Raw genomic sequence first — 12,930 nt, forward strand, 5'->3', positions numbered from 1 at the left:
TTTGAAACCGGGCTTTCAACGTAAACGAGGCTGACCTTGAACTCACAGAGATCTGCCTGCCTCTGCCTCCCAAGTGCTGAAGCTAAAGATGCGCACCACCATGCAGGCCTTTCTTTCAAGTTTTAAACCTGAGTTTTGTTTTATATTGACTTCTCCTGAAATTCTTTTCAGTGGCAAAGCTAATGATCTGACTTTAGGAAGTCCCTAAAGGACTAAAGGACCTCACATGGGTTGCTGTGTGTGTGCATCTCTCCCCCCACCACTGCTGATGAGGCAGCCCCTCTGCACAAAGATCTTCGACTTTGTATGCTATGTAGTGTGGGCTTGCTTATTTGTGTAAAGCAGGCTTTCTCATACTTGCTCTGCTACCTACAAATTCATGAATAGAAAGTTACATTGGTGGGGCTGGAGAGATGGCTCAGTGGTAGAGAGCACTGGCTGCTCTTCCAGAGGTCTTGGGTTTGATTCCCAGCAACCAGATGGTGGCTCACAACCATATGGGAAATGATAGCTTCTTCTGCCTTAAAGGCATATGTGCAGATAGAGCACTTGTGTTCATAAAATAAATAGAATCTTTATATTAGCATCTTGGTTTTTTATTTGTTTTCATTTTGTTTTGTTTGTTTTGGATTTCTCAAGTCAGGTTTTTTTCATAGCCATGGCTGTCCTTGAACTGGATCAGGCTGGCCTTAAACTCACAGAGGCACACCTTTCTCTACCTTGGGAATGCTAGGATTAATGGCATGCACCACTATACCTGGCAAAAGTTACGTTAGCATCTTAAGTCTACACTCTGCGGTGCCCTTATGCCCGAGCCAGGAGCCAGATTTAGTAGATTGGGGTGGGGGTGGCAGTGTTACTGCCTTTCTCTTTGTCAGCTTTTTTGTCTGTTTGTTTGCTTGGTTTGTTGTTGTTTTTCGAGACAGGGTTTCTCTGTGTAATAGCCCTGGCTGTCCTGGATCTCACTTTGTAGACCAGGCTAGCCTGGAGCTCAGAGATCCTGTGATATGCCTCTGACTCCCAAGTGCTGGGATTAAAGACCTACGCCACTATTAGCAAGCCATTTTTTTTCCATAAGCTAAGTTTATATGGCTTTTTGGAGGTCACTTTGTCCTGTTCTCCTGCCTTGCTCCCAATGAGCTATATCCCTAAACCATCTTTTGGTAGATTTGCAGAAACACCTTTGTCAATTTTATTCTGAAAGTTTCGTCTGGATGGCCTATCTTTCATCACCGCTAGGGATTGACTCTACCTCTGAGTCACACCATAGCTTCTGTATGTGTAAAGTTTGTTGTTGTTGAGTTAAAAAATATTTTTCTTATTACGTGTGTGTGTGTGTGTGTGTGTGTGTGTGTGTGTGTCCCAGGGGTTGAACTCGGTTGTCAGGCTTGGCAGCGAGCACCTTTACCAGCTGAGCCATGCCAATGACCCCAGAGAGTGAACCTTGATCACGTAGAAGGAACAGCAATTATCTGCCCTGCGTGCGGGCGTGCGGTGTAGGGAACTGAAGATTAGGGAAGTTACTTCAATCATTTATCTTGTCCCCACCCTCTCGATCGAGCAAGGCAGGTTTTTGTTTTCGAGAGGGTTCTTGTACCTGCAAGCTTTCTCATTCATTTGCATAAGAATTTTCAAGCCTGCTGCGTCTTTCGGATTCACTTAACTAATTATCAAAAGCTTGTACAAGAATTCAAACTGCCTGTTGGGACACGTTTGCAATCTTAGGACTCTAGAGTCTAGTGAGGGGGAAGTGTCCCTAGTTCAAGGCAAGCCTGAGCTACATAGAAAGACCCTGTTTCGAAAATAAAAATGAAATCCAAACTGTCTTATAACTACTGCTTTCAATTCTATTATTATTTTAATAATTAGTTATTATTTTTTATTGTAGTATGTGGATACAGCTCCGTAGCTTCTCCCTGCTAGGCGAGTGCACTGATCCCAAACTGTCCCACCACGTTCTGACATCACCTTCTTGTTTCTTCTGTGGAACTAGAGATTAAACCAAATGCCTCCCATGCTCGACAATTGATCCACCATTGAATCAATCCCCCAGGCCTTTTTGGTTTTCAGTTTTGTTTTTGCCTTTGCTTTGTTTCGAGAAAGAATCTCACTTTGTACTCCAGGTTGTCCTGGAACTCAATATGTAGCCCAGGCTAGCTTCAAACTCATAACAATCCACTTTGCCTATGCCTCTGGAGTGCTGGGATTACTTCGAAGCACAATGCATGGCTATTTATTCATTTATTTTAGGGGCTCACTGGCTTTGGCCTCTTTGGGATATTAAAAACCCAGAAGATTAATTACATTAATATTGAAGAGCAAATTGTCGTTTAAAATTTAGCTATTGTAGGATAATCAAGATGGCTCAAATAGTGCTGGAGAGATGGCTCAGAGGTTAAGAGTGCTGGCCTCTCTACCAGAAGACCCTAGATCAATCCCCAGCATCCACATGATAACTCAGAAGATGCCATTACACAGACACACATGCGGAAAAAAAAACCAATGTACATAAAATAAAAATAAATAAATTGTTTAAAAAAAAGTGCTGTGGGGTGTTCATCAGAGAGACTGCTTAGACATGGTTTGAGCAAATAGAAAGTCCTTATTAGCCAGCTGGTGACCACATTGGGAGTTCGGGATCCCAACTTAGCCCAATAGTTTCATACTTCACTTAACATGAACAGTCAGCCAGAAGCTGAAGTACAGAAGGCAAAAAGCAACATTAGCACATTTAGAGAAGACTTTGACGGATTAGGCCTTTGTTTTAGTTTTGGCAGATGGTGCTGTCTATGTGCTGAGTTTTACACCTTGAATGGTACTTCCATCATGGAGTCAGTTATGCTAAGATCTAGGGGCCTACTAAGGTCTGGAGCCGTGTTGGCTGCTCTTCCAGACGACCCAGTTTCAATACCCATCTCTTACGTGAGGGCTCACAAATTCTGTAATTCCAAGCCAGGCGGTGGTGGCACACACCTTTCATCCCAGCACTTGGGAGGCAGAGGCAGGTGGATCTCTGTGAGTTCAGGGCCAGCCTGGTCTACAAGAGGTAGTTCCAGGACAGGCTCCAAATACAGAGAAAGAGAAATCCTGTCTCGAAACAACAACAACAACAACGAAAAAAAAAAAGAAAGGAAGGAAGGAAGGAAGGAAGGAAGGTCCAGAGAAGGTAAAGGCACTGCTGCCAAGCCTGACAATCTGAGTTTGATCCTCAGGACCCACAGAGTAACAGAGTAGAGGGGAGAACAACCAGTTCCCGCAAATTGTAGCATGCATGTGTCCCCTTCCTACAGTAAATAAAAATAAATCACTGTGATACAAAATTAAAAACAAACACCAATTTATGTAAGTCATTTATGAATAATCAGAACTCATGTGCAAATACACCTCTGGATATCTGTCTTCCCAGCCCCTTAGGTGTGCCCTTTCCCCTTCTTAATAAATGCTCTCCACTTCTGCTTCTATTCCATGTGCCCGGTCCAATTTCTTTCTCTGGGACACAAGAACCTGGAAACCAGGGGCTTTCCACACTCAGCTCAACACCTGTGATATTCTCTGGCTATTTGGTTTGTGTATGTGTATAGTTTAATTTTTTAAATTTTCCAACAAATTTTCCAAATTGCTAAATTGCCTTGCTGGCCTGTAGTCCCCACAGACCCTGAACTTTTTTCTTTTCTTTTCTTTTCTTTTCTTTTCTCCTTTCTTTCTTTCTTTCTTTCTTTCTTTCCTTCTCCTCTTTCTTTCTTTCTTTCTTTCTCTTCCCCAAGACAGGGTTTGTCTGTGTAGCTTTGGAGCCTGTCCTGGAGCTCTGTAGACCAGGCTGGCCTGGTGCTGTGATTAAAGGTGTGCCCCACCACTGCCTGGCTAGACCCTGAACTTTCAATCCTCCTGCCTCAGTCTCTTGAGTAGCTGAGATTACAGACCCAAACCACTGGAGACGGCTCTGTTTTTTGAGATAAAGATTTGAGAAACTGATTGCCTGCAATCGGAGAACTGAGGAAATGGAGACAGAGGGTCAGAAGTTCAAGATTATCCTCAACTACCTGTTGAGTTAGGAGCTCCAGGCTACAGGACAGCATGTGTCAAGACAGAGACAGATGGGGTGGGATGGAGGCGGTTCGTTTATTTTTAAAGAAAAAGGTTGTAATGAAGTCCATTAAAGCAATTCTCTTTGAGGCTATGGCTTTGTTTGTAAAGGGCCGTGTAAGCTATCTAGGAATTTTCTTAGGAGTTACCAAGGAGGAGCTATTGGAGTATCACTGGGGTTGTATGGACATTTCTGCCTAAGTCCCCTTCTTTCTTTCTCTAAGACTAGAGAGGCAGGTCTTCAACTCCAGAACTTCAGATCTCCCCCATCCCCTCCCATGCTGGAGAATGAACCCTAATCCACCTGGATATTCACTCTTCTGGTGGAGGAGCCAGCCCATCAGTCGCTCCTTTCTTCTTAAGTAGAGTGTAGGCTGTGTAAATTGTTTATTTACTTGCATTATCTTCCTTAGATAGAAAAGAAATTTAAATTGTAGTTTAGAGAGACTTGTCCACAACAACAGGGCAGTGCCTTTGTTGATAGGTAGCTCACATTCCACAAGGCAGAGTCACACTTAGGCCTCTTGGGAATCAGGACTATACTCTTTGATCCAGCTCCTTGCATACTCTGGCACAAAGTGACCTGCAAACTACCTGATTTATTATCCTTGTATTTCTGTGCACAATGATGCCACTCTAGGGCCACAGGTTTACAGATTGAGTACTGGTTATTAAAATACAGTGTGAACCGGCCCTCTCTGCAAGGCTAGTTTCCTGCTCCCTTCCCTTGGAGCTACCCCTGAGGCCACACTGTCTTCCTCACTAACCATCTGGCTTCCTGCTTTTGCTTTTCTTTCTTCAATGACAGTCATTTTCTCAATAAATTACAGTCCTCCCATGTTTTTTTTTCTTCTCTTTTGTTTTTGTTTTTTTCCAGACAGGGTTTTTCTGTGTAACAGTTCTGGCAGTCCTAAAACTCGCTTTGTAGACCTGGCTGGCCTCGAATTCACAGAGATCTGACTGTCTTCGCCTTCTAAGTGCTGGGATTAAAGGCCTTGTGCTTGATTTGAGATGAAATCTTAACTAGCCCAGGCTAGAACTCACTAAGTAGGTAGCAGAGGCTGGCCTTGAACTTCTGACCCTCCTGTTCCACCTACAACGTTCTAGGATTACAGGCTGGTGATACCACTTAGAGAGTATTTATGTTTTCTTATGCATATATATGTAAATACAAAACAGATACATTATAGTTATACTGTATGAGAAGTGGTCATAATAAAAAATGGTCGGTGGTGGCCCACATCCTTAATCCCAGCACTCTGGACACAGAGGCAGAGGTAGAGGCAGGTGGGTCTCTGAGTTTGAGGCCAATCTCGTCTACAGAAAACAAGTTCCAGGACAGTCAGAGCTGTTACACAGAGAAACCCTGTCTTGAAAAACCAAACACCAAAACAAAACAAAAGCCTTATGACCCTACCTTAACTAAGAAGGTATTTGCAATCTATAGCCTCTGTGGGAGGGAAAACTGGTCTTCTCAATGGGCTCGAGAGTAGTTAATTCACACACAATCCACTCGGTGTTATTTTATTTCAGAGAAAGAACACAAAGTTGGGTGGGTAGGGAAATGGGAGAAATCTGGAAGAATTTGGAGGAAAATAAAGAATATTACCAAAATATACTGTATAAAAATCAAATTTTAAAAAAGTCATTCATACAACAGAAAAACTTGAGTCAAGACAAACATGGTGTTTAGTGTCTGTTAACCCCTTACTATAGAAGCCGAGACAGTTGAATTGCAGAGAGCTGAAAGTCAGCCAGGATCACTTAAAAAAACTGAGACTGTCTCAAAAATTAAAAATTAAAACCAAATAGATAATAAACAAATCAATCAAACAAACCATGGGTTAGGAAAGTAGCTCAGTGGCAGAGCACTTGATAAGATGTTTGAGGCCCAGGGATCAGCCACCAGCAGTCACCTTCTCACCCTTAAAGGGCCAAGTCAACATTTCTACACTTAGAAGCCAATAATGCCAGGTAGCAAGCATTCACGGAACTATGTTTTTCTTGCCTGAGAGAAGAGATGGGTGGGGCAGCTTTCTGCTTCACCTTCTCCCTCCATAGTTCCTCCCTCTCGTATCTGTAGGTTTCACCTCTGCTCAAGTGGCTGCTGCTTAGTCTTCCCCGTCCCCTTCTTCTACACCCTATCTTCTCTCTAGATGTCTTTCTCTTTCTACCCCTTTCCTCCCAAGGTTAATGGCACTAATATAGGAGCCTGGATCTTCTGGTGTTCAAAGGGAAGAGAGAGGGGCAGCGGGGAGCAGGCCAACTAACTGTATTGGTAGCGCAGGATGAGGTTTTCTTGGCTTTCTCTAGAATGTGAGGTCATCATTTAGGCTTTCCCCACAATTCTGTGAGAGTAACTAATTTATGCCATGTGCAATTTTCCCCACTTTTTAAAAGAATAAGTTAACATTTTAAAAATTACATTCACTTATATATTTATTTAATTTCAGGAGCTGTAGCTCAGTTGGTAAATGCTTGCACAGGCCCTGGGTTCCACTCTTGGCAGTGAGTAAAATCAGACATGGTAGCACAGGACTGTAATCCCCACATCTGGAAGATAGAGGAATGAGTTCTAAGGCAGCATGGAGAATAGAGACTCTCTCAACCCCATCCCCATCCCCCGATTTTATAATGAACATGCTGTGTGGTTTGAATTTTAAACCTCAAATGTTCAAATAAATAACCAGTGAAGCCTGGATCCATGCCTATAATCTCAGCACTGGGAAGGCTAAGACAGAAAGACTGGCTTTTTTTTTAATGCCCCAGCTACGAGTATCTTTAATTTGAGGCCAGCCAGGATATGCAGCAGTCTACAAACATGGATGCTCTTTTGCCTAGTAAATCTGGTCCTCTTTTGAGATGGGCTCACAAAGCCCAGGCTGACCTTGAACTCCTAATTCTCCTGGCTTTCTAAATGCTGAGGTCACAGCCATGAGTTATGATGCTAGGTTTAGTAACTCTCTCTCTCTCTCTCTCTCTCTCAAAGTGGGGGGGCGGGGAGAGAAGGAACATGGTGGTACTTGGGAGGCAGAGGCAGGCAGATATCTGTGCATTCAAAGCCAACCTGGTCTACACATTAAGTTCCAGGAAAACCAAGGTCATATAGTGAGACCTAGGGCTTGGATCGCAGCTCTGTGGTAGAGCACTTGTCAAGTATGCACAAGGTCCTGGGTGCAGTCCCATCATTGCATAAAGACAAAGCAAACAAATGAAAAGACGGACATCATCAAGATACATAGTACACAAGTGTGACACTGTCAACGAATAAATTAAAAATATTCTTTAAAAAACACGTTTTATCTCAGTCAGGCAGTGGTGGCACACATCCAGCACTCAGGAGGCAGAGGCAGGCAGGACTCTTGAGTTTGAAGCCAGCCTGGTTTACAGAGTGAATTCCTGAACAGTCAGGCTTCCACAAAGAAACCCTTTGTCAAAAAACTAAATATAATAATTAACAATAGTAACAACAACAATAATAATAAAAATATATTTTATGTATATTGGTGTTTGCCTGTCTGTGTATCTCTGTGCCACATGTGTGTCTGGTGCTCAGAGGCATCAGGAGAGGGTGTCCTATCTAGTTCCTACCTGAACTAGAGTTACAGTTTTCAGCTACCATCTGGGTGCTGGGATCCAGTCCAGGTCCTCTGGGTAGCAGCCAGAGTTCTTAAACACCAAGCTGTCTCATAGGTCCCAGATATTCTTAAACACATAAAACAAGACCAAATGAAAGGCTTGAGAGACAGCTTAGTCCATAAACTTATCTGCTCCCAAGCCCGAGGACAGAAGTTCAATCCCTGAGACTCATATAGGGTAAAGAGAGAACAGATTCCCCCAAAGCGGTCCTTTGACTTCTGTTGCCATACTGTGCCCCCCATTAACAAAATCCCAAACCCACAATGGAAAGATTGGTGATGGGAATGGGAGCACACACCTTCAATCCCAGCACCTCAGACATCCAAGGTTGTCAAAAATTAGTAAATAAAGTAAAAACCTCTAAACAACAACAACCCAAGGTGCTGGACTGCCAATCGTGATCCCCATTTCCAGTTCTTTCTGTTGCCATGACAAGCCCTATCACAATGATCACTTGGGCTAGTCTTTTCTCTAGTTGAGGAAACGATTGCAAAATTTGTGCTTGAAAAAATCCAGAAACTTAGTTCCTCATAGTTTTAGACTCCAAAAGTGATGTCAAGATGTCTGCAAGGCTGGTTCCTTTTAAGGAATGTGAGCCTCTGGTTTATGTCCCTCCCCTAGCTTCTGTGGCTGCTGGGGACTTTAGTGTCCTTAGGTTTTAAGATGTATTGCTCCTATATCCACATTCTTCATCCCGCCTTCCTGTTTGTCCAATCAATCTTTCTTTTTACTTTATTATCATTATTTTGCTTTTCAAGGACAGGGTTTCTTTGGTAGCCTTGGCTGTTCTGGAACTCTGCCTGCCCCTACCTCCCTCTGCCTCTCTAGTCCAGGGGTTAAAGGCAAATGTCACCACGTTGGAGCCCATCTCTCTTAAGACCAACACGTCTTAGTTCTCTTTAAAGCTGGAAATATCTTCTGTTTTCAAGATGTCTCAATTTTTCCTACCATTCTCATTGCAGGAAATATGTTCACAGTCCTTTTCTGCGGGCCTGAAAGATGGTTTCTGTCCTGGGCCTGAGGCCGACCTTGTGGTGGTGGTGGTGGTGGGGTGTGTGAAAGCTTGGGATTTGGGTTGAGGGTCAAGTTGTGATGGTCCTTTACTGACATTTCTGGCTGTGAGCTCACTGAGTCTTCAGGGTAATTTTATTCATTGGACATCCGAAAGGACCCGGGTTTCACTGTTGGGTTAACCATTTTGATGGCTTCATTGGCAATGGTCTGAAGCCTCAAAGGCCAGCTCCTCTTACAATTGTTTATAAAAGCCCCACACTCCTAGGAGAATGGTGAAATAGGTTAACTTCTGTTGTTTTTTGTTTGTTTGAGGCAAGAGTCCTGCTTTGCAGCTCTGCCTAGTCTGGAACTCACGCTGTAACCCAGTTGGCCTGTCAATGTACCGGGTCCTGAACGCTGGGATTTACAAGCTTGGGCCACCAACCTTGATTTTCTGAGCTACGTTCCCAGAATCAAACTGCTTTGCCACGTTGCCTCATTTTCGTTCTACTTGTAGATCTATCCCAGACCATTCAAGTATTTGCCTGAACTGTTAAGAGTAGCATTGGGTTACAGTAGGTTTATGATATGCAAACAAAAAGACTATCGGGATCCCACGCAGGACCTCACGCATGCTGTGTGCATGCCCTACCGCTGAGGTCTATCCCCAGCCCCCAAGGTTTGGTTGACAGCAAGTGAAATTCAAGCGTTTCACTAAAGGAAGGACTATGAAATTTCCCGACAGCAGGGAGATGTGGCAAGCAAAAAGCGCTGGGCGAAGTGTAAGGGTCGGCAGCCAAACGTCAAGTGTGGTCGTGTGGGGAGACAACACAGAAGTGTTTCAAAGGCTGGCCACTTCAAACCTAAAGGATCGTTCACATCGCAGGGAATGGAAGGCCAGCTGGGCCATGGGAACAAAGGGTGTCTGCGGAGGTGCGGCTTTTCCCCGAAGGCGGCGAGCTGGGTGCTGCAGACACCGCAGTGCTCCCCAAGCCAACCCAAGCGCGCCGACAGCGCAGTAGGAACGCGGCGCAGACAGCCGCACAGGGAGAGGCTGGCCCGGACTCTCCCGAGGGGCGGGGCCAAGTCCGAGCCTTGCGCGGTAAGTGGGCGGGGCTGCCTGGAGGCGGGCGTCTGGGGATTGGCCCTAGAGGGTGGGCGGGGCCTGCCAGCGGGGAGGAGAGCCCTGGAGGCCCGCGCGCGCGCTCGCGCAGGCGCGGGCACGGCGGTGGCGCGCGCGTGCTCCGTCGGGCGGTGCAGCGGCTGCGACGGAGCCGGCCATGGTCGTGGGCGGTGGGCGGGTGTTACTCTGAGCCCCGAAGGCAGCAGGAGGCTGAGTGCTGGGCATGCAGGTGCCGGAGCCGGGCGGGCGCGGCCGCGGGAGCTGTTGATCGTGCTGCGGGATCTGGAGCCGGTGGCGGCGCGCGGGGCAGGTGAGCGCGGGAGGCGGCGGCGCGGGCTGCGGCGCTGGCGGCTCGGGCGGCGCTTCCTGCCGGGCTCGGCCGCGGCCGCGCGGGCTCTGAGGTACGCGGCGCCCAGGCCTCGGGCAGCGGACACTGAACAGCGCAGAGCGCCTGGGGAGCGATCATAAGAGGCGCGGGTGCAGAGCGGCCCGGCTGGCGTCGGTGCGGACGCCCGGCTGTTGCCGACCCTCAGGTGCCTGAGCGCCGCGTTCGCGGCGCGATTCCGGGTTCTCCGGCTTCGGACCGGTCAGAGTCCCGCTGACGCGTCCCGCGGCCTTGACTGAAATACTCCGGGGAGACGTGGAGCGGGAATTGTGAATACTCACCTCCTGGGGTTGCGGGAGGCCAAGCTTACCCTGCTGTAGGTACTCGGTGGACGGGAGCTCTTGGGAGCAGCCCGCTGCAGCATCCTTGTGGGCGCTGACTTGTTCCTTCGTGCAGGTTGGCATTGGGGATACTTTTATTTCGGAACGGCTCTAGTATTGCAATACGCTCAACTCGAGTTGCTTAATGCAGGAGCCTGTTATCTTACAGCGGCCAGAGTGGGATTCTGTAGTCTCTTCCTAGAATTCTGTAGTTTCTCAAAGGCTGATTTGGAAACCTCTCTCAGATACGAGTGAATTAGGGCAACAGAACCCATCAAAATTGCTTTGCTGTTTAACCCATCTGAAGTGGCACTTAAATTGTCACTTGTTACAGAGTATAAACACAGGAAGAGTATGGAAACATACTCCTTTTTTTTTTTCTTCATTGCTACATCCGAAGGGAGTGACAAGTGCTTTTGTAAACATCATTGTGGGCAGTGTTACTTACTGTGTGGTGAAGTCATCATAATTAAATTAGATGAGTATTTATTCCGAAGTGTTGAATGGATGTTTGGAAATATGGTTCCTAATAACATCTCCACGGAGTCTTGAGTTTCCAGGAGTTCATTATCACTTGCTGATTTTGTGCTACTTTGTGTGTGAGGATTTTTGTTTTATTTTGTTTTGGATTTTATGAGACAGAGTTTTGCAGTGTTAGCCTTCACTGGCCTAGAATTCATTCTATAGAGTAGGCTGGCCTTGGATTTGCATCTTCCCCTTTGTCTTCACAGAACTCTGTGAAGCACATCCTCTTGTAATCCCAGTGCTCTGTAGGTCCTGGGGGTTGCTGGTGGACCTGCCAGCCTGTCAGAATCCTGGCACTCTAGGTCAATGAGAGAGCCTATCAGGAAAATGAGATGGACACCTGAGGTTAGCTTTTAGCCGGCAAACACACACACACACACACACACACACACACATTTTTAAAAAAGAAAGCAAAAGCGTGTAGGAACAGTCTCTATAATATGGCGGCGATCAAATACTTTGGATTAGGATGGTGCCCAAGTTTCAGAAGGCAAAACCCTGAAAGTGTAAAACTGAAATAGTATTCACTAAAGCCAAAAGGACTGAAGAAACGTTTCTAGTTTGCCCTTGTGATTAACACACTAACTAGAACATTCCACCTTCAGGGTGTTTTTACAAAGTGGAAAAATCAGGTGGTTTTCTTATGGTGCTAAAGACAACAAGTTGGATGTTGGATGTTATTTTTTTGAACCTAGGGCTTTGTTATATTAGGCAAGTGCTGTACTTCAGAGCTTATATGTTCCCAGCCCTCTTGTGTATTTCAAACCAACAAACAAAAATCAGAATATTGCTCTGTAGCTCAGGCCGACCTGTAGCTTATTTTGTAGCTTTGGCTTCTTGTATGTGGGCAACTCTGCCTCTACTTTCCTAATTCTGGAACCACACCACACACCTGTGAACTACACCTGTTTTTATGCCGAGCTGGGGATCAAATTCAGGGCTTCCTTGCATGGTAGCTAAGTAAGCCCTTCCAGCTGAGCTACATCTCTGTAGCCACCTTGACTTCCCTTCTTTCCCTCCTTCCCTCCCCTCCCCTTCCTTTCCTTTTTCCCTGTGTGCAGGCTGAGGATTGAACCCAGGTCTTCACACATGATAAACATGCGCTTGGCTAATATCCCTAGCCCCGCTTTTCTGCTTTTATTTCATTTTTCTGCAGGTTGATCTATAAAGTCTCCTGATCAGCTTGTTTTGTGAATGTCAGCAAATTGTACAGAAAGCAAAGGCGACTCCTGTGGCTTAAGTGTTCTTTAAGGCCTCCCTTGTCCGCTTCACGGATTGCTGCTCCTGCTACCCACCATGGAAAGGCTAAGGGTCAGAAGTGGCAGCTTGCTTCGGTTCTAGACCTTGCTCTAAGTCAAAGTCAAAATAGCTGTGGCTCCAAGGGTTGGGCCCAGTTCTAAGCTTCAGATTTTTGTTGTTGTTTGTTTTTTCTTAATTTTTGTTTTTACATCCCAACCGAAGTTTTCCCTCCCTCCCCTCTTCCCAGTTCCTTCCCTCTCTTCCCCCATCCACTCTTCTACAGATTTTTAATTTGTAGAGTCTAGATAAATATGTGGCAGATAGGAAGAGGAGGCCTTGGTGGAGGTAGGAAGAGGAGGCCTTGGTGGAGGAGCTGAATGGTCTGAGAATTGTAAAATGCCAAGGACCTTTCTAGGCCTTAGAATTTTAAGGCTTTCTTCCCTCTTTCCTTTGCCTTCTTTACTCCTTGAGTTCAAAACATCCAAAATCCCTGAGGGCCTTCTGCCTGTCCCTCTGCATTTCTTTACCTGCGCTCATTCTGAGTGACGTCATTTTCTTCCTCTTTAAATATTATCACATGTTGTTGACTCAGATTTTTATCACCAGTCCTGAGCATCAAACTT

At 45.8% G+C, this 12,930-nt stretch overlaps 1 protein-coding gene across 3 annotated transcripts in view; it reads left to right on the forward strand.

The window, feature by feature from the left end:
• The first annotated feature begins 9,952 nt into the window (after positions 1-9,952).
• Pik3cb (phosphatidylinositol-4,5-bisphosphate 3-kinase catalytic subunit beta) overlaps positions 9,953-12,930 on the forward strand; it is a 103,582-nt gene continuing 100,604 nt past the window's right edge. For all 3 annotated transcript variants that reach the window (XM_041677211.1, XM_041677212.1, XM_041677213.1), the window contains exon 1: positions 9,953-10,148. The gene's annotated coding sequence lies outside the window, so the exon portion shown is untranslated. The remainder of the gene's footprint in view (positions 10,149-12,930) is intronic.

Source organism: Microtus oregoni, unplaced genomic scaffold, assembly GCF_018167655.1.
Source record: "Microtus oregoni isolate MIOR12 unplaced genomic scaffold, Mior012 000028F_ref0000031, whole genome shotgun sequence".
Taxonomy (NCBI): Eukaryota; Metazoa; Chordata; class Mammalia; order Rodentia; family Cricetidae; genus Microtus; species Microtus oregoni.